Source organism: Dermacentor albipictus, chromosome 1 (assembly GCF_038994185.2).
Source record: "Dermacentor albipictus isolate Rhodes 1998 colony chromosome 1, USDA_Dalb.pri_finalv2, whole genome shotgun sequence".
In the NCBI taxonomy this organism is placed as follows: domain Eukaryota; kingdom Metazoa; phylum Arthropoda; class Arachnida; order Ixodida; family Ixodidae; genus Dermacentor; species Dermacentor albipictus.
In genome coordinates, this window is record NC_091821.1 from 142,542,090 (window position 1) to 142,563,116 (window position 21,027).

Consider the following 21,027-nt stretch of genomic DNA (forward strand, 5'->3'; position numbering starts at 1 on the left):
TCCTTGAGGACGACTGGCCTGTCTGAACGCTTTTGGCTCAGTGGCGACCTCCGCGCGCACACGCGAACTCTCTCTCTCTCTCTCTCTCTCTCTCTCTCTCTCTCTCTCTCTCTCTCTCTCTCATATTTCTATTACCCTCTTCCCAGGTTGGCTACCCCAGCGTAGGTTTAGCCAACCAGACGCTCTTCTGGTTAACATCCCTGCCTTCTCCCTTTCTTTTCTCCTCTTCGTACTCCAGAATGTACCAAAAGCAAAAGCTTCAGTTATTTTTCTCATAGGTATTTACAGAGAGGAAATCAAATACACCTCCCGCTGACACGTTCCATTCCATTACATTTCCTTATTGACCGCCTTTCCGGCGTTAGTCACTCATGATACGAATTGCCGTGATAAGGAGATGATCGGTACGGCGCACGGTAATCGCAGATGGTACTTATGCCTAAAATAAGCTTGGGGAATGTGGGTTGTGGAAGCCTTCCAACTCTCTATTACATATCGCTCAGTCGATCGCAAACATATATGGATTATGGTGAAAGCTGAGCCGTTCAATATGCGTTTATGTGGAGCGAATCAAATGCCGCGATGCTTTACGGGCTCCTTTGTTCTATAAAAGTGTTGCTGCTGAAAGCAAGTTCATATGCGCGCGCGCGCACGCACGCACGCACGCACGCACACACACACACACACACACGGGCGCTCGCGCTTGCGCCATAGCTTTGGAGTCAGTGCCGTCAATTGCAAAGCAAAAAGCAAAAGTGCGATTTTTCGTGGGTGTAGCCACCACCATTATAGGGTGACCACATCTCTTTCATTTATTTTGTTTTCAACAACAACAACAAGGAAAGTCTGCATGGTGTTTGCATTCGCTGTTTGAGCAAGCTTCGTAAGTCTAAGTTCTAACTCAAAGCACTCAGGCGGCTTCGGCCCTCAGCAATCGTGGTGCCAGCAGAACTTAGTGGTTTTTCCCAAAGACCTAACAGGGGGGAGAGACACGCAGACATGTAGGCTAACACTGGAGGAAGATAAATAAAAGAGGACGTTGACAACCCATCGAAGATATCTTAGTAAGCACTTGGACGTGCTGCCACGGACGGGAGAGGGTGCTCCGAGGAAGCAGATGAAGGTGACAACGAGCAAATCTTGTCTGGAGCTCGTCGGTGAAGGGAGCAGAAGAGACGGCCGACACAGCCTAGCAATTATTTGCCCGTCAGGAGAGACCGACCGCGAAGAGGAGCCACATGGGCTGAATGAGGGGCCCTCGAGACGGTCGCCGCCGCCGGCGCTCTCATCAGCAGCATCGATTTTCCTGCGCTGCTGTGCTGCTGGCGAGCCGCCCAACGGGCTCGAGAGCGATGCTCCCGCGACGTGACCGGTCGCCGTCCGCGAGGCTCGCTGCCGTCGGAGGAGGCGGCGGTCGCCAGGCGCCTGCTAGCCTGCAGGACCTGTGGCACGTGTCGACCTACAAGAACCGGCGCGCAGGAGTCATGCGCACGATGCCTTAAAAAAAGATATCACTAGACTTCACGGTGAATGCTGCCAGCGTTCGTATATATACACAGACCATGGTTTTCATGCCTAATTTGAGCACCATCGCACGCAGGCATTGTAACGAGACATGCACTCAATTTTTTACGATGGACAATTTGTCGGCTTCATTCGTAGATATGGCTACGGCTGTTCTTCTCAGTTTATCGAGTTCACTATACACTAGAAGGCAATTCTCATGAACAGGGGCCGCTATGTGAAACGGGGTAAGAGAATAAGCTAGGCTAGTTGGTTTTTGTTTGAGATGCATGTTTCCCTGCGGCAACTAGCTTAGACATGAGTTAAACATGCAAAAGCGAGTACTCCGCCGCTACCGTTATTCCTTTGCCTTTTTAACTCGTTTCTAAGCTTGTTGCGCTGTGAAACATGTATTTATTTGCCACGGAGTTAAGACCACACTTCCTTCTAATCGAATGTGACGCAAGCCGCTTGCCTATCAGCGCAGCGAAATCTCTAAACGTGATTTTTTTAATACTAATGTCATGCACTGACGCTGATCAAGTAGAATGATCAAATATATCGAGTAGGAGCAAAGCGCCTCGAGCGGCCAGTCGCGTGACAATTTTTCATGTATTCGCGGGCTTCTTTCATGCTTGGAAAAACGCTTTTATGTAGCACGCGCCGAGCAACAAAAAGCTGTGTTGGGAGGTTTTCATGTTGCTTTACAATTTTCTCGTTGAAATTTTTCATCTAATTGTGATATTTGGGAAGTTGATTATCTAATTAAGACAAATTATGTCAGTCGGCGGAATGCAAAAATATAATCTGAATATCTCCAAGCGACGGCAAACAGCATTACTTTGGTTTGGTCCAGCTATGTGGCATTTGCATATTTTTAAACTTCGGCTCAAGTTACGTGGCACACCCTATATACTATACAGGACAATAATTTTCAAGGCATCGTAATTACAACAGAGAACATCAGCTGATAATACATCTAAATCCTATGAACTCGTGTTTCCTAATACTGGAAAAAATATACAGTAGGTGATCTGAGCATTTTGGCAAATAATCTGATTCAGGAATTAATTCTGCAATAGCAGGAAGAGCCTGACAACTGGTGAAAAAAGAATGACATTTAATAGCCAGTGTACGACGCGAAGATGTTGGCAATATCCTTTCGTGCAGGTCTTTTGTTTGACTGTTCCCTAACGAATTAATAAAGCGTTTTAATAATTTTTAGACAACGCTGATTGTTCTGTTGTTGTTGTTTTTTCGTGTTGTTTTTCAATGAAAGATTGCCCTGGAATGTTTCGTTTCTCTGCTGTACTGTAGTGAGTCTGCTACGCACTGCCTTGGAAACATTTCCCTGAAAAAAAAAACATAGTTTTTCTGTGTTTTTCTTGGCGTTTTATTATTGTTAATTATTCTTTCCACCTTAAGCCGCACATAGTCCGTCTCGCACTGGACTGATACTGGCGTCATTTGGAAATACTTTCTGTAGCCAATTTATTTATTTATTTATTTTGGATCGAGTTGTAAATTTTGACTCCTGCGACGCAGAACTGCGTGTGCTGTGACAGCAGTGCCCACGGTAAAACGCAGCCAGTTTTACGAATGTGCTTTTTTTTTTTCGAACTCCACGAAATTCCGGCCGTCATAGTGATAACATTTTTGCTTGCAGCATACTAGGCTCTTCATGGATCAGCCACGCGACGGTGTCCTTCCTAGTGCCAGATCCATCTTTACAACGCCCACACACGGGCTGTTCGCCGAACCACGATGGCGTGCGCCATTTTGCCGCTCGCTAAGCACCGTTTAAACGAGACGAAAGAGCTTGCAACACGTGACCACTGCATTGAAACAAACAGAGAATAGGCGGAGAACAAAAGCTGTTGGTGCAGGTGTCAGAACAAGTGAACGCATGATGAGGGAGACACGAGTGATAGCCCCCCGTATCCTACTGCTGTCTGTTCCTGCAGTTAGTTGGCCCGCCGTCACGCCCCTCCACTGCGTATGCAGACAGAAAGGGCCCTACACGACACTTTGCTGTCTCCACACTCGGAAGTTCATGCCCTGATTCACAACATTTGCTCCACCGACACACTCGACTCGCTGCTGCCTGCGTGGAGCGCGCTGCATCGGTAAATGCAGCGCCCTCTGGAGCCCGTCCGAAGCCCAGGAGTATATGGCGCGAGAACCGCTTACCCGTATGATTACGGGACCGACGAAGGGAACGCGTATAACGCGCCGCCGTCGTTCGTCATCGTGGGGGAAGCGAGGACGCTGCGGCTCAGCGTGAGCTTCGAGCTCCTGCTCGTCACCAGGCGCTCCGTGCTCTGTCAGCGTGAGCTCGGAGGCGACGCCTTGATTAAAATAAAGGATGGCGCAAACGACGAGGATGTCCCCCAAGGAAGTCGACAGCTGGGTGAAACGAAGGCAACGAGGAAGGCGAGCGAGCGGCTTGTACTGAGACGTACGTAAGGAGACCCGTGTAACCCCGTCGTCACGCTCGAACTGCGTCGGCTGGCGCTGTCGTCCACTTTATGCCACGCTCGGTATAAGGATTCCAAGCTGACGGCGGGATTCCACCACAGTGCCACGGCAGTCGAAAAGCCCGTCTCATTCATTTTCTTTTTGGCGTTCTTTAAATGCTTTGTCATTCTGAGACGGTGGCCGTTTAATCTTTTCAACTTTTTTTGAAAGTGATCGACAGAAAAACGAGCAATACCCTCGGAGCCCGTATTACGAGGTTCTCGCGCGTGAGCTTGTTATTATTTCGATCCAAGATTTTCAAGTTTTCTTTTCTCTCATGCGCTAATTTCAGCAGACGTTGAGAACGAGAACGAGGCAAAAGCACCGAACTGCCACGGCGTCTAGAAAATCCTATCGCGACCGTGACAGTTTCTTCTTAGCTATCCTTATTATTGAATGCCGCTGTCTTACTGGGCTGGAAAATCTAAAGGATCGGGTGAACCGACCCGTGGGTGACAATCAGAGATGTTTGTTCAGTTGGGAATCACCGTAGTGCTCTCTTCATCGTCTGTTGCTTTCATATGCTCATTATTAAATAATCGAGCCCATCGGTTCACCTGATTCTCCTCAGTGATTTCGTGGTGAGGCTCTCGACTCGGTCAGCCTTGATGCTTTGAGGTGGCATACCAGAGCTTATTGGCCACCTGCCTGCTCCTAGGGTCAGGTACTATAAGTGACGACCGCGATTTAATGAATCTTCCCCATCTTCCGCCAAGCTGTGAGTGGTGCTGGCTAACACTCCCGGAGATAGTGGTTTTAACTACACATACACTAATACCAAAGAAAATGTACGCAGGGACAGCCGCCGTCGCATAAGCTGATAGAACCGCGTACGCAACATGCGGAGGTTGTGGGTTTGGCTCCTATTGTCGCCAAGTTTTGTTTTCTCCCACATTCCTCCTCTTCCCATTTTCCGAGCCTATAGGGTAGCTTACTGGGCCCGACCATGGTCAGTCCCTGCGTTTCCTGCATCTTTTTCATTTTTTTTTCTGCCTCTTTCATTTTTCGTTTCCGTATTTTTTTTTCTCTACCAAGAATGCGAAGTTTATCGTAAACTTAACCCTTCATCCAGAAATAACCCTATAGTTAAGTTCCCTTTTGCAGTCTATTCCCTTCAATGTTAATTTTGCCGATGTTTTGCCTGGCTTACTTTTCTGTTAGCTTTGTATAGTGTTTACTAAATACTCTAGCTCCTCGGCTTCTCTTATTCATGTCGCCTAGTTCTCGCTTTAGAAATGCTGATAAACTAAGATTCGCTTCACTGGTTTACGAGAGAGAGGCAAATGGGATGCGAGAAGGAGGTTAAATGGTAGAAAAACATCTAGTTTGTTGCCATGCAGACGGGAACGGGTAAAAATTAAGCGGCAAAAAGATGAAAATTAAAATCACAGGCGGTGAGAGAGAGAGAGAGAGAGACATACACAAGCACGCACATAAAAAAAAAAAGAAACGCGGGAGTGTTAGAGTCATTCAACTAAGCCGCTTGAGCAGAGGAACTTCACTAGCACCTTCATCGCCCCCTGATGGCGGTGGTGGGGGTGGGCAGGGGGCAGTATAATACGCCATTCCAAGGTCATCTACTCAGAAAACAGCTGGTCTTTGAGGCGTTCCAGTGCTCCAGTGAGCGATGGTCTCTGCGTGCTGGAGCGAGAACAATGGTAAAAATGTTCGGTGGTTTCCTTGTCAGCAATTCCGATGTGGCGAGCAAAAGTATTGGTAAAACATGCATCAAGCAAAAAAAACACAGTCGGCAAAGAGCAGTCGTTTCGCTTCGAGAAAGCCATGGTGGTACAGAGAGTCGCAAAGAAAGGTAAAGGGTGATGAAGACAGGTGTGCAGGAAGTCTGGCATGTTCCACATGGGGCATGTGGGATCACGCGCGGACATGCGCGAGCTCGCTGCAAAATTTGCTGTTTTGCGATCCTTTAGGAGGTTAAGAACTGCATTCGCATTGTATTCAGAAGCGTAAGAGCTCAAGGCGTGCGAGCGGAGACCCAGGCCAGCGTTGCTTGAATCGAAACGCAGAGAAATCGGTGATGAATCACGACAGGCGTCTTTCGATAAGTCTTGAAAACATAGCGGCCGCTTAGGCACAAGTTTGTGCCGGGTCGTTCATGCATGAACAGCGATTGTTCCATGCGCCTAACGTTCGGTCCCTGCGTGGCCATGAGTTTCTTACATTGGGGTTCCAGCGACTCTTCACATTCTATAAGAGGAAAAGAACGTGGGCCCGAAGGCGGTTTCTTACTTTAGTGGAAGAGCATGAACAAACGAAAGAAGAAAAGTAAAAGACCAACGGCAATACAATATGATGTCAGCTTGTCTGCCTGAACTTACAAACAGCTCGCCTTCGAAAAAAGAAATTCCGAAATGCAATAGCGAGAACTAGGCATTATAAGTTCATAAACCTCCAAAAGGACAATTTTGCTGCCAAACAATTTATTCTTTGCGGCTTGTGTAAAACGCGCTGAGTGCTTATTCGCTTTCCAAATTGTGCCTGTACAGCTTACGGGTCTTTAATTATTCTGCTCTCGGCGCTTACAGTTTCACGGTGAAATGCCAGTACAATTTTCGTTCCAATCCACTTCATCCGCAGCTGTTTGAGGAGTAATCGTTTCTTTCATTTCATGGCATTCTGACCCAAAGAGGCTTCGAAAAATCCGGCATAAGATGAGGTCCTTCATGTATAGATTGCTTAAGCGTGCGCACTTGAGATGCCACAAAGGCAGCCACCTGTGAAAGGCCATTTCTCTTTCGTCACAGATTGTTTGTGAGGGTGCTACGGTTCCCCTTTAGACAGCGTAATTTCTCATTATAAAAGAAAGATGTCGCATTGCGAAAAGGCGCGTGCTGGATTTTGAGCCTGCTGCTAATTTACACAGCCTCAGCCAAAAATAAAAGAAAAAAAAACAAGAGAAAAGAGCGGACAGCGCCACAGAACACATAGCACGAATTCTTTGCTATTGTCCTGGTCTCTCCCGCTCGCTTTTCTTTACACGCTTGCATACGCGCTAACTTGATCAGCATTTTGTGCTAATAAGCTTCATATCTGGTCCTTCCATTTTAATTATCTCCTCTTCTTTCTATCTCCTTATCCGTTCCACACTTGAGATATTCTTAGTACTAGTGCTTCAGAGAACAAATAGTCTGGAATATTCCTTCCCTGGTATGCATATCGTAAATATTTTATCTACTTACGCTAGAGGTCCTCCGTTCACTCAAGCTCCTGCCGAATAAACACTGAATTCAATCAACCTTCCTTGACCTCGCGCCTTTGCATGTAATCATGTAAAGGCGCGACAGTGCATGTAAAAGAGCGGACAGTGCCACAGAACACATAGCACGAAGTCTTTGCTATTGTCCTGGTCTCTCCCGCTCGATTTTCTTTACACGCATGTATACGCGCCAACTTGATCAGCATTTTGTGCTAATAAACTTCATCTCTGGTCCTTCCATTTTAATTATCTCCTCTTCTTCCTATCTCCTTATCCGTTCCACACTTGAGATATTCTTAGTACTACTGCTTCAGAGAACAAATAGTCTGGAATATTCCTTCCCTGGTATGCATATCGTGAATATTTTATCAATTTACGCTAGAGGTCCTCCGTTTACTCAAGCTCCTGCCGATTAAACACTGAATTCAATCAACCTTCCTTGACCTCACGCCTTTGCATGTAATCCGAATACGCAATGTAAGGCTCGTTGTTTAAGTCAACAAATTTATCCGCCTTTCCGATGAAAACTGTTCTCAAGGTGTTTTTTTTTTTTCACGCACCTTGCTGGCAGTCCGAAGTATTCCGCCATCTTTTATGCTTTTCCATGGTACGCTTTGTTTGCGCGCTATAGATCTTAGAGAGCGCGGTAGACTTGATGGCATCGTGTTCGCTCCAACAGACGCTTTATACGTTGGATAAAAAAAAAAAACATTCTCCGTTTTTTTCTGACTTATCAGTTCTGCAACACCCTGTCAGCGCGAAAAGCGCGAACAGCTTCAGCTAGGCGCCCTCCCTAGCCACATTTTAAGTACACAATGACTAAAGCTGCGCATAGGTTCGTGCATTCCCCAGGTGTGTCATGTGCTGCAGGGAACCCAGTTATGCGCTGGAATTCAGTATACGCTCACGAATGGAGTAGCCTGAAGCAAGTTTTCGGGAGCCTTTCACGTGATTCCCCAATGCACGTACGCCGCAAGGGTGAAGTGTCCTTTGTGTGTATTCATCCTATCGTGCGTCATCGCTTTCACTAAAGTGGCCCGATCGACCATTTTCTAGACAAAAATTTCTCTCCTTCCTCACCCTGCACTTCACCCGCCCTGAATTCTATAAGATGCAAGGATCTGATTCATTGTTTATAGATCAAAAACGTGCCGCTATACCAACTCCTTCATACTGCAGGGTCTTCTTCATTATTACTATTCTTATGCAGTTCGAGTTTTCGAACTAATTTGTTTGCACCGGGTTCCTTTTTTGTCAAAGTGTACAATTATTCGACTCGTGGTTAAGTGACTGGTCTTGCAGCACAGCCTAAAACGATCGCTTCAGGAGTAATTACTTTCTTCTTAGAGTAATCTACAGCGCCAAAAAAACATGCATTGACGCTGAGGGAAATAACGCCGATTTGTTCTCATGGACCATTTAGCTAGCGTTGATGTTTTCTGAAGTCAAATCTCCAGTAATATAGGATAAGAGACAGCGTAGGCTTGCAGTCATACTGTAGAAAATGCGTCATGCTTTATAAATTTCGTCTTTATGAAAAGGCGCGCATATTGTCAATGATATAACTAGCCTGCCGCTCGCGATTTGCGAATCTACCAAATGCACTGCAATGCTTTCTTTTTCCCCTTACAGTGCAGAAAGCACAGGCAACAACAAATCCCTCGGAAATGCGAATACACGGTTCGTTTTGCGGCAAAACACTCCAAGGAGGAAGCAAAGCTGTCCGTGCTTCTGTACCGAAGACCGTCAACGTGTGCACTCGGGATGTGTGGGATAATTTCCAGCAACTGTGTACAGTTGCATGCAGACGCCACCAAAGGAAAGTTTCAACAATGTTTTCGGGGACCTTGGGGCATGACGCTTTGGGCCGGCTGCACCATCGAGTGATTGCCATAGGCAATATATTTACGGCTCCCGCGACAGCGAGGAACGTTTCCGCGTACCGGAGCAGAGCCGCAGGAAGTAACGAAGGTTAAGACTCCCGCTGATTTTTTTTCTTCGTGACGGACGATGAGCGCGCACCAGAGGGGCAGACACAAAAGGAAGTCAGCCGCCACTTGGCTTTCGCGTCCCCCGTTAACCCCGGGGCCAACTGCTGTACGTCTTCCTGTCCTCTGTGCCCCAGCGACAGCGAAGAACAGCAGGCCGGTCAGGAAGAAAAACCTCGTGACACAGCTGAACAAAATGAGAAAGTCAATAAATATTGGCGTTATTTGCGTCTCTGGTTCCTGTTGTTATTATCGTTTCTTTCATGTCCGCCCCCCCCCCCCTTTTTTTTTTCTCCCGTGGTGTGTGTGCCTGTACTGCGAGCGAGCGCTAGCACCAAAAAGCAAGCGCTGCGGAATCAACGGTCGCAGCCTGAGGGAAAACATTTTTTCAGTCCTTAGCGCGCGAGTCCCGCAGACGATCCTTTTCTTTGGCGTTAAACGAGGGGTGAAAGCGGGTCAAAAGCGGCACAATACTTCGATGAAACGGTCAGTGTCCCCTGCAGAAAACGTAAGCAGAAAGGTTTAGAGAAAAATTAGAAATTCGCATACACGAGAACAGTGCGGCGCGATGAAAAAGGAGTGGCGGAAAAGCATAACGAAAGAGGAAGAAGTGAGAGAGAGGAGAAAGAGAGTGGGGGTGGGGGCTAGAAAATTGAGTGCCCTGTTTGCGTAGGATTACCTTGATAGATTCTCATGGCGGCTATCTTCCGATATCCTTTAGGCGGGCTGAGCTACAGTCACCGCCCATGTCATAGGGAAGGGCGCGCACGCTGCGGGCAAACGAAGGAGACCAGCCGGCTTTTCAAAAAGAATTTAGACCATGCGCTCTTTTCGTTATTTCTTTCTTTCAAGACGGCTTCGACGATGTCGTATGCATATACCGGGAGCCTGTTATTCACGGAAGATTGCGCGTGGAGAGCTGGCTTATTGAAAACTCTTCCAAGGAAAAAGTGAAGAGCCAGTACAGGCTAAAGCAGGTAGCTTCGCAGTAAAGTACCGCGTTTGGTCGTTCCAACCCAACGTACTATTTTTTTCTTTATTTTGGTTTTACGCGCATTTCTCTCTTTTTTTTCAAACTCTGTGCCATGAACAAAGCACTCGGTGAAGGTTGGCGAATCTCTCACCGGATCGTAACAGCACAAACACATAAAAGGAAGCGAACCAGCACATCTCTCAGTGCGTTTATTCAAAGTTGTGTCGATGAGAGAGGCTATAAAAGGTTGCCACGCAACCTAATTGGGTCCTATCAGGCAGCAAGTCTCCCGTGCATAGACATGCCGTGCTTTGAGAGCGCATTACGTGCTCTGACTGAAGCCTGATAAGGACGCGTTCAGCACGCGTTCAGCTCGCGTTCAGCAAAACCTTACTTCATGCAGCCTACTGCCGTGCTCGGCCCTGACCAAGTTCGGGGCCAGCCAAATAATGCATGAATCTCGACCATTTAGTTCACTTGCATCCAGACTCGGTCTACATGCCGATGACCACAGACACCTGTCGAGAAACTGCTCACGTATTGTCCCTCACTTGTCGAACTTGTAAGGTTTTAGGAGCTGCACGGAACACACTCAAGCGTAAAGGTGTTTCAAGCATGACATCGCCGGACAAAGTAAAAAAAAAAGGACCTCTCACAGAGACTGTCATTTGGAAGATTTCGTTTGTCTACGTGTTGTTCATGTGTGCCTGCATGGTGCGACAGGTCTATCGCAATAAATCTTGTTTTCGATGTCCGCGTAAAAAAACTAACACAATAAATAAACATAACCAAGTATGCCGAGTTGAAAGTAATAATAATAATTATAATATTATAATAATAATAATAATAATAATAATAATAATAATAATAATAATAATAATAATAATAATAATAATAATAATAATAATAATAATAATAAGCAGATAAAGCGTTTCTTAGAGGTACGTGCTAGGGCAGATTTTTTTTTTTTTAGGAAAGCTTCCAATTGTTTTCCTCTCTGGCTGCCTTTTTATTCCTTGGAGATCATGGCAGAGTAGCATGCTAGAGGACATCACTACAGGTCGTCCTCTGTACCTCGCTTTCAAAAAAGTTTGCTCTCTTGATTATTAGGTCCTGCAAATTCAGTCATGAAATTTCTCTCTCAAAATATGGCGGCAAAGAATTTTCGATTAGAACATCAAAATATGGCCACCACCGCGAGTAAGGTGCGTACTGTGGCTTTTGCGAGGCGACCGCAGCACTATTTGAGATGAAAGCTATAGGCTTTATTAAAAGGCGCAAATTTCATCCTATTCATGTGACATGAGTCGTGTCCTCAACGAAAAGGACACTTAGTTTTCTCTTTGATCCTCTTAAAAAGTTATTTATCTAGTCTGTATATTGCCTGCATCGAGTAGATTGCTTTTCCTTGTTACGCGCTTGCTCTTTTGACTGCATAAAAATGCTGACTGACATCACACAAGAAAAGAAAAGTCATTAATACGTTTATTTCCTTTGGTCTAATTGGGGTCTCTAGACCAAATATATTGTCCCTAGACCATATATACTGGCATATGGGTTGCTTGTAAGAAGACTGTCGACGTTTGTCCACAAAAAGTACGAAGCCATAAGTACAGAGGCTATCTATAAACATTATATAAACTTTTAGAGAAACGACTGCATTCTTCGTTTCTGCGATGGCTTGTTGCCATTGATCTGCTCACTTGTGACACTCGTTTTGTTCTCAATCAACGGCCCTCTACTGTGCTGCGGATAATGGTGCAAAGTTAGCAGCTGTCACAAGGCTCTCTTCGCTAGTCCGTTATCACCATCGTGTTACCAATTGTTATCCCCAATTATTTCTATACAGGGGCCCTGCAACACTCATTAACGAAGTTATTGAGTGCCTTTGACATTGAAGAGCATCGTTCACAAATTCCCTCCATTAAGGAGTATTCGAATATGCTACGCGCCACAGAAGTTAATATTGGCAATTACAGATTGTCCTTCAACTCCTTCGCAGTGCGCCCGCTCCTCCTTAAGCAAGCCCTCGATGCTTCGCTCATTGTACGCACCGGGACGAGATGATTTTTTTTATTGTTTCTTCATTGATAACGATCTGGTTACAATCTCCGGTTTTCTGCGCTTAAGGCAGCCTCTGTTGATTCTATGTGTAGAGGGCTTGCCGCATACGTGTTTCAGCTTCAAGCACGCGTGTTCCGGCGTTTGCTACGGGAACCATTTTTTTTAATTTATTTTACTGCGAGTAGGAGCCTCTCGAATTCTCTGACAGCAGTTTGAAATTTTCTACGGCGTCCTGGGTAAACCTACAACATTACGATTTCTCCACCACCTTCCTCGCAACGCGCACTCGTGCCAAGGTTTGCCTTGATGCATTAACAAGTTCGCTGGCAGCACACGTTTTTAGTTCCCCGGCAAGGTTCAATAGAACCCCGGTTGGCACAAGTCTGATGACGACATTCTACAGTGTCATCAAGGAACATACAACTTTAAAATTTAGTGATATTGTTCTACCCATGAGAAACATCACTCCTACCGAATTTCATATTCCCGATGATTCTGCAACTTACATACTGTTGGGGTCGAGCTCCAATACACTATTAGTGAAACTTTGGAAATTCCTCACAGCGCGCTTAATTATTACATAGAGCTTCACTCACATATTATAAATGTCATGGCGAATGCCCCTTGCAAATTTTATTGCGCTAGCTGCAATGGTATTCTTAATGAACTTTCGCCGAAATTCGGAGTAGACATTCTCCATCGCTCCTTGTCACAATAATCGCTTCGCTGTAAAAGACCGAGCAAGTTTACTGTGTTTACCTACACCGCTTTTTTAAAGCGAAGCTGTATACCTCTACTGTCGAAGGAAATTTTCATGTCCTTGGCGTGGGAAGCAAAAAACTCCCCATACGTAGGCCGATCCCGGAGATAGTGCAATGCCCGGCCAACTCGCGGAGGAGGTGAAGCAGGCGTTAAGCATTCCCCATACGTGGGCCGATCTCGAAGATGCAAGCCGGGCCGACCCGCGGCGGAGGTGCAGTTCGCCATTAAGGAGACCGCATACACAGCTTCGCTGGTCAACCTTCTTCACAGAGTGTAAAGGCACTGAGTTTTTTTTTTCTTTTTTCCTGCTTACACGGACAAGTATGAAAAAGTTCAAAAAATAACACTTGTTGTTTAGCCTCTCTTTTTTCCACATTCGCCCCGATGAGCAGTGTCGGAAGCTCTGTCTTCGAATAGCCTAAACGGCTTTCGGCGGACGACGTTGCTCGCGACAGCGTAAACAAGTGAGTCCACGGACTCGCCTGATTGCGCCGAAAGTATCTCCAAGGCCCCGACAGCGGCAGGAAACGAGGTATCGTAAACGAACACCGTGCAAGCGTGCGTCGGAATATTCACGGCGCCTTCTGTGCCCCTTTGTCCATACTGCCATTCTCTGCACTGTTCCCTCTGTTCCCTTCAGAATTTGTCACCAGAAGCAGGCGACGCTTTGGCAAAGAGGAAATTTCTCCTTTTTTCTCACCGTCTTCCGCCCTCTGTCAGCAGCCCTTTTATTCTAAAAAGGGAAAAATTATTGACTGAGACGCAAGCGAGTCAGTACTACCTTTTCTTACGCGTGTTCACGCAATTTCGCATTATCTTGAGAGAAAACAGAGTATCTCGTCATTTCGCCATAACTTAGCCCACATGATAAAAAAAGAAAGGTAACCGAGCGAAGGCGTGGCGCTCAAGTAGAAAAGTTTCTGCCGCACTGCGCGCTTTCTGCAATTCAGTGATACTGCTCACGTTCGCCACTCATAGAGTTCATGAGTTTCGTGATCATGAGTATCAATAAACGTCTTTCGGGAAGGCGAAAAGATGAAAAACAGTCTTCGTGAGGATAAATCACTTATACAAATGAATGTGAGACAGAAAAAAGCTCGCAGCTTGCATTGTTTCACGCGAGAAGGAAAAGTTCCGGTTTGCTCCTACATATAGCTTTATTAACAGCCTCGGTTTATATGGACAATGATGGTAGACGAAACTCAGAGGTAACGTTGCGAGCTGAGAAAGAAAAAAAAGAATGCCTACCGAGTGGAGTCTTCTTTAATTGAATAATAACACAAGGCAACTGTTAATTTGTGGCGCCACTTCAAGAGGTGCGTTAATCCGTATAAACGAGATGAGGCCTTTCTTTCTTTGTTTATAGTAGACATTTTAGCGATCGTTATATGGAGCGTTCTACAGGCCAGGTGGCTCCACCGTCGGGCTGTGTTCGGTGCCGCCGCTGAGCACTTGCGTATCGCAGGGTGTGCGGCGAAGCTATCTATCCGTGAGCGTTACATCCGTGCTCAAAGCTTTCTGCGGAGCGGACCGTCGATGTTGCGAGGAAACTGGCACCAATAATTCGCGCAAACTATTAAACTGTTGCAACGATGCGATGTGTAAATGGCTGCCTCCGAAAACAAAAAATGTGTAAACGAAGATGTGGCAGTAGCAATAAACACGACACTGGCGGTGTTTTTCTCCCTTCACGGGCTGCATTTCAGACGTACCGAAGTTTTGTTGATGAGAAATAAAAAAACATACCTCGTGTGACCCACTGGTCAACCTCCTCGAGCCCTTCTTTGTTTATCAGTTTTTTTTTAAGAAAAAAAATAAAGCCGATATGCGTGCTTAAATATCTGACGTCCGTTGCCTATCTGTCTGTCTCATGTTTCTCTAATTACCTAGAACGTTAATTCCAATTTCTTGCACGCTGGGCCTCTCTCAAGTTCCTTTCGTAAAATAATTCCCCTGTTGTTCCTCGCTCTCATTTTCTTTTAGCAAGATAATAACCCCGGTGTCCCGGCTTTTGTCGATACCGTTGGCTGCGTGTGAACAGGAAGACATAGATTTTCACATTTTCTTTGTTTTCTCTATTTGTGTACTTGTTCTACTCTCTTCGTATTTTTTTCTTTCTGTTTTTCACTCTTCGCCGGTATTTTTTCAGTTTGCTAATTAAAACGTCAGTTGTCAGTGAGGGCTTGTTTTGTCTTGTCTTTGTCCGGTTGTTGCCTATCTGCTCGCTTCAGGAATTGCCTTCGCGCGTGCCTCTAGACCTGAAATGCGTGTTTCCAAAGAATTCTAGGCATTGATGGATACCTCAGAGGAGAGGGGAGTAGATGAATGTTGCTAGAGGAAGTCTGTCATTTGAAGCTTGAATGTGCACGGTGTAATAGAATCTGTCTCTCACGATAGAAGCGAAGTGACTGCGTGATGCACCTCCAAGACGCGTATAAATTCTCTAACTAGACCATCAACCTGAGGCTAAGTAAAACGTAATATATTCGGCGCATCTACCTTCCATAATTTTTGCTCCTTTTGGTGAAGCTGTCTCGAAAGTGATGCTTTGGTGCTGCAGCTCCTGAACGACCCTGATACAACATTTTATTAAAATTGACTGCGATGTCCTGCGTTTGCGGCCATGTTACGTTTATCGAAATATCCCTTATATCGAATATTTTCTCTGTCCTAATTAATTTGCTGCGGCAAGTACCTCCTATTCACAATAAGCGAGTTCATTTTATATCATTGTGATAAAGTGGGTGGTGAGCACACGTTATACCCCCTTTCCTTTCTTCGTTGGAACCAAGACCCATCTGCGATCGATCGCACCAAAGAAATAATCGAAGAGCGCTGACGAAATAGTTTTTACATTCAGGCAATCCTAGCCAGGTAATACGTTCATTCACTGACTGCACTAACCGGCAGGAAGAAAAAGACGCAAAGCCTGCACAATGACCAACGTCGCGGTGGAACACAAGAGACGAAGGCCGGCACTCGAGCTGCCGCCAAGGTCTTTCTCGCTCGTCCCTAACCGCTCTTGTGTTGCAAGTTGCAGTGAGGTTCTGTTTTTATTATTATATATTTTTAATGTCCTAGGGGCCGGAATTGGGCAATGTGACTGATATTGCGAGAGGCGAGGACAGATCTTGTTTATCTAGGTTGCTCAGGCTTCGCCCATCACCAAGTTCGTTCATCACTCGCAACTCAACCAGGTTTACCTTTCTTGCCTCGTTCTTGTTTTATCTCTCTCTTTCTCTCTCTTCTTTTTATCCTGCTCGTCAATCCAGTATTTCCCCGCCCCTTTTCAGCCTGTCCTGTTGACGCGACTTAAGGTGCCAGCGAGCGTGGCCAATTCACATGGCAACTACCGCTTTTTCGCACGCGAATTTCTGTGCAGCGGAAGAAATTGTGCGGCTTAATGTCCGAAACTACACAGCGTGGGGTTATGCGAGAAGCCATGGTGGAGGGACTCCGGATTCATTTTGACCGCCTGGAGTTCTTTACCGTGCACCCTAACTACGGTAAACAAGCGTTTTCACATTGCGCGCCTTTCGGTATGCGACCACCGCGGCCGGGAATCAAACCCTTGACCTCGAGCTCAGCAGCTCAACGTCACGGCCACTTAGTTGCCACGGTGGCTGAAACGACAGGAAATGAAGGAGTCACTCGAAGAGTCATGAGCGTCGTCGTACGTTTTCCACCTGCATTTCTCTAGTGCAAAGCTGCGGGCAGTAGTCCATTGTGTCATCTATATAGCTGCTTAAGCATAGAAGCAAACAGCTGCGCAAGCGTTGAACCGCTGTTTGTGAAAGAGATACTAAAAAGAATCGCAACATCAAATATGCTGATGAAATATTATTTCAAAAGTCCAATTTTTGTTAACTTCCCGGTAGTAGATTGATTATAAAGTTGATAAAATAAGGGCCAAATTTAACTTTTTTCAAGATTTTGCGCTGATACCCTTGTGCCGCACATCCAGTGCGACATAACTCATTCCAATGTCTTTTTCTGTCGTTTTTCGTGCTTGGGCCGTTGTCATCCAGTAAAGGTTTTTGAAAATTTTTAAGTTCAGCATGTGGCGCAATTAGGGTACGATGTCGATTTTCACCGATAAACAATTAACTTGGCCCGAGCACACGCACTCAAAATACATGACGTCAGCGCGAGCTGGTGCGAGACATTCAAGGCGGCGTCGCTACCCGCCTTTCTTTCTCGCGTCTTTTCTGGCTCACGAAGTCTCCTTCCACGGTAATGGCGGATTTGTTAGTAATCGAGAAAGGTCATTTACTATACAGCTTAAATGGTTTTGATCTTTTCTCTTTATTTTAATTTTTTTTTTTGTAGGCGATTATATAGGTCCGAGCTTGAATCGAATTACCACCGATGTGTGTTGTATTTTACCCCATACCACGCTTGGCCCGCAGCACTTGAACAAACCTTGCAGTGATTAAAGATTTCAATGGCGGACCTCGCCGCCAGGATGCGGGGCCGGTTGAGGCTGTCGGGTGAACCCTCGACAGACAACTCGAAATAGCGCGCCTTGATGACGCGTGCGGGTGATGGACAGAGAACCGGACGGAGGGCACGATGACGAGAGAGCGAACGAAGCAGAACGGCATGGCGCTCGCTGCCTCGGAATGATAAGCGCACCGCCCGCCTGCAACGAGCATCATCGTCACCGCAAACACTCCGGTCGGGAGAGAAGCGCTTCGGCGGGCGTGGACTATTCGGGGGGGATTTGTGCAGCCAAGATGGCTCTACCTACGCTGCAGCTCCTCGAGTAGTGGAGAGCTCTGGATTAAAGCTAAGCACATATGCGCTTGTTTCTTTTCTTTCTTCTTCTTCTTCTTCTTCTTCTTATTATTGTTATTGGTAGTAGTAGTAGTAGTAGTTTATTTTTTTCATTCTCATCAAAATGCGGCCCCCGCGGTCGGGATTCGAACCCGCGGCTTCAGCAGTTGAACGCTATAGCCAATGAGCCATCGGCGCGGCGGGCAATGACTATTTGAATCGGTGATACTGGAAATGTTGGCAACTTTCGTCACTGGCTCTTATACAGCATTTAATCATTGTCATGTGAACAGAACACAGACACACAGCGCCGACCATTTAACACAGACGTTTGCCCTTAGCGCTAAAACGGGCGTCGCCTTTTCTCGAGATTTAAGGCGACTGTGAACGCATGAGCTAGTAATGTCCGACTGCTTGTGAGCGTAGCGGCAAGGCAGGACTACTGCAGCACGACAGGCGCTCCGGACATTTCAGCGAAGCACTGGACATCTTGTGCAGTAGAGCTGTCTTCTTTGACATTGATACCAAGAAAATACTAATCATGGAGGAAATTGTGTTGAGGAGCGTTTCTGCCGTGCGACCTCCGTACCACTCGCTTGTGTTATACTCCAGCTAACTGATGAACTGCACTCACGCATCAGAGCTCGTCAAATCAACAAACTAATGAGAAATGCGTGTCGCAATACGAATGACCTCCAGTGCCGTAGCCACTAGGACGAAACTGAGAGAACAGACATGCCTGTTTTAACTTTGTAACAGCCACATGCTCGTCGTGTACAAGATTACGGCGTATCTGGATGTGCAGATCCCTGACTGTTGTATGATTCGTTTTACACATCTTTCTTTTCCGGTGGTCAGTTTACGCAAACAATTTATCCCGGGATAAATTAACGCCAGTGTACATTGGAGAAGAAACATCGTCCACCAATATCCCCAAGTTGTCCCCGTAGCCCCCAGCTCCATGGCAGAGCCAAGCGCGTCGCTCTGTTCCGAGACCGCGACACCCCATGCAGGCGTGCACGCGGCAAAATTACTTATAAAGATGTTTACCCCCAGGCTACAAACAGAGCTGCTGACGCGGAATATGAATTCGTCCGGTGTACAATTAGGCTCCTGTATTTCAGTGCGGCTGTAGATGCTGTCTTGACAGCTGCGCGTGTGTTCGGCTACGACGTTTCGGCTACGAGGTCGAAACTGTACCGGGCGCGCATGTGCTTGTCATCGTGGTTCTCGTGGCTGCAGCACAGCTGGCAGCGTGTACCATGCATACGTCGCATAGTGAACAAGTACGCTTCAGTGGCACTGTGTTTGTTCCCGAAGAGCTTTGTACCAGAGTGCGATCGAAACTTTAACGCTGCGTTTGGACCTCCTTAAGCTTCACGGCAAATGAGAACTTTGGCCTTTCATGTGGTATACATAATCTGCCATATTCTCACGCGCGTAGAGAGTGAGTGAGTGCTCTGAAAAGGTTCTCCAACTATGCATGCACTGACGAGGCGGCGTGTCGCTCGCACTGCCCTCGATCTTTTGCGCGTGCTCCCCTTCGCTCTGCGTCAGCTGCTCGCGAATCTTCGGGCCTTGTCGCCCTTTGTTCCTGTGCACGGGGCAGCTCCGTGCACACGGCGAGGCTACACTCTAATGGTATCTTCGACTGGTCGCCTGTATGCCCCGAAGCAGAGTTGGGTAGATCGGTCGTTTCCCGAGCTCAAAGGTAGGGGACAAGCGCGCAAGCCGAACGTGAGACTCGCTCTCGGAGGAGGAAATTGCTGATGCGAAACCACGTGACTACTGCCAACGTCCGATGATTCGCCTATCCAAAGCTCCCGGCGCTGCCGGAAAAACCGGCGGACGTGCCGGCGGGACGAACGTTCGTAGACACGCCAGCATGCAGTGGCCTAGGTTGCCAAGGTTACGGTAGGCCGTCGCCAACAGCAGCGACGCGGCACTGCGATGACGTTTCATTCTCGATGACTGCTCCAACGACAGGGCTCGGAGCGCCTCAGAGCGCTCCAAGATAGAGGAGAGCAATCGAGAAGAACCAGCCGAACGCATGGCGCGCACCCTCTTTCAACCAGCCGAAGACAACGCCGCTCGCGAGAGCGCTCCAGAGTGCTCAGAAACGACCAGCCGAAGTGGCATAAATAACGTTTACATTCTTTGGGGTGTGTATTTGCCACACAACGGTAATCGTCATCTGTCTTGCCCACATTCCCATTCTTGAAAACGCCGCGCCCGCTACTTTCCTGTCGAGAATGCTCTGTCATGCTGATAACGCGCATGCCGCTCGTGACTTGGACGTACCGGGCTCGTAGCGTCAAAGAAAGGAAAGGCGGGAAAGACAGATGACGATTATTGTGGCAAATATACACCCCAAAGGGTGCAGCTGTTTTAAGAGTGTAGCTGACTCCTGCAGGCGAGCACCCTCACGCTGGCCGGCGAAGATCCGCTGCGAGCCGAATAGAGGGGAGAGGGGAGGATCAAAGAGTGTCCCGATTACGCTCGCGGGCTCCCGACAGCGGCGTCTCTCTTTCGGGTATCGCGGCACTCAGCGTTGAGGGAAGGCAGCGAGCGGGCCACAAGCACCGCAAAGTGCAGCGTCCCCGTTTTTTTTGGCCGGCGCCAACGCGCGAGCATTGCCATTTTAAAACTGAGCAAACACGGCAAGTGACCCGGCGGGTCGGGCGAGGACATAATCCTCGCGGGAGGGCGCGTCGGGCGCTTATCAGCGGCGCGCAGCGCGCCCGCTGTGCGCAACACTCGCGCCGCAGGGGTGCATCCAGTCGTTGCGTGGCGGCGCCGCCGGGCCCTAAGAAATGGGCCCTCCGTGCGAAGCATTCCAAGCAACCCGTTCGGGGCGTCACGCCGCGTTGAAGGCATTGTTCTAACATCGATTGGCGAAACAGGGTGGCACACTCGCGAGCGAGCGGTGCCATGCAAACAGGGGCTGCCGCCGCTGTCCATCCGTGAGCGACACCCGTCTTCTTCAAACCCGAGCTCTCTCTTCTCGAGCCCCATTTCATTCCCGCATTGACGCAACATTGCCACGGCATCGGAACGCATTGCATCACATTTTCTGCTTGTTTCTTTCTTTTACCTGGACCACTGCGGCAAAGCGCCGATTTCGCAGTGCTGTAGAAAACGCCATGCCGTATAAGCAAGAGCTCGGAAAAAGTTTGGACGGCTGCATTTTGCCGTTTTCATTCGCTCGCGGTGCGCGCGTGGGCCAGAGC

General features: G+C 47.5%; 1 protein-coding gene and 2 long non-coding RNA genes across 3 annotated transcripts in view; 2 read left to right on the top strand and 1 right to left on the bottom strand.

Annotated features, from left to right (window-relative positions):
- LOC135900059 (uncharacterized) overlaps window positions 1-9,459 on the top strand; it is a 69,417-nt gene extending 59,958 nt beyond the window's left edge. Inside the window, exon 2 of the long non-coding RNA XR_010563780.1 lies at window positions 8,867-9,459. This is a non-coding gene — a long non-coding RNA (uncharacterized lncRNA). The remainder of the gene's footprint in view (window positions 1-8,866) is intronic.
- LOC135900058 (neuropilin and tolloid-like protein 2) overlaps window positions 1-21,027 on the top strand; it is a 465,151-nt gene that overhangs the window by 195,526 nt on the left and 248,598 nt on the right. The gene's annotated exons all lie outside the window — the stretch shown is intronic.
- Window positions 1,269-21,027, bottom strand: part of LOC139050412 (uncharacterized) — a 234,170-nt gene continuing 214,411 nt past the window's right edge. The window contains exon 3 of the long non-coding RNA XR_011508864.1: window positions 1,269-1,459. This is a non-coding gene — a long non-coding RNA (uncharacterized lncRNA). The remainder of the gene's footprint in view (window positions 1,460-21,027) is intronic.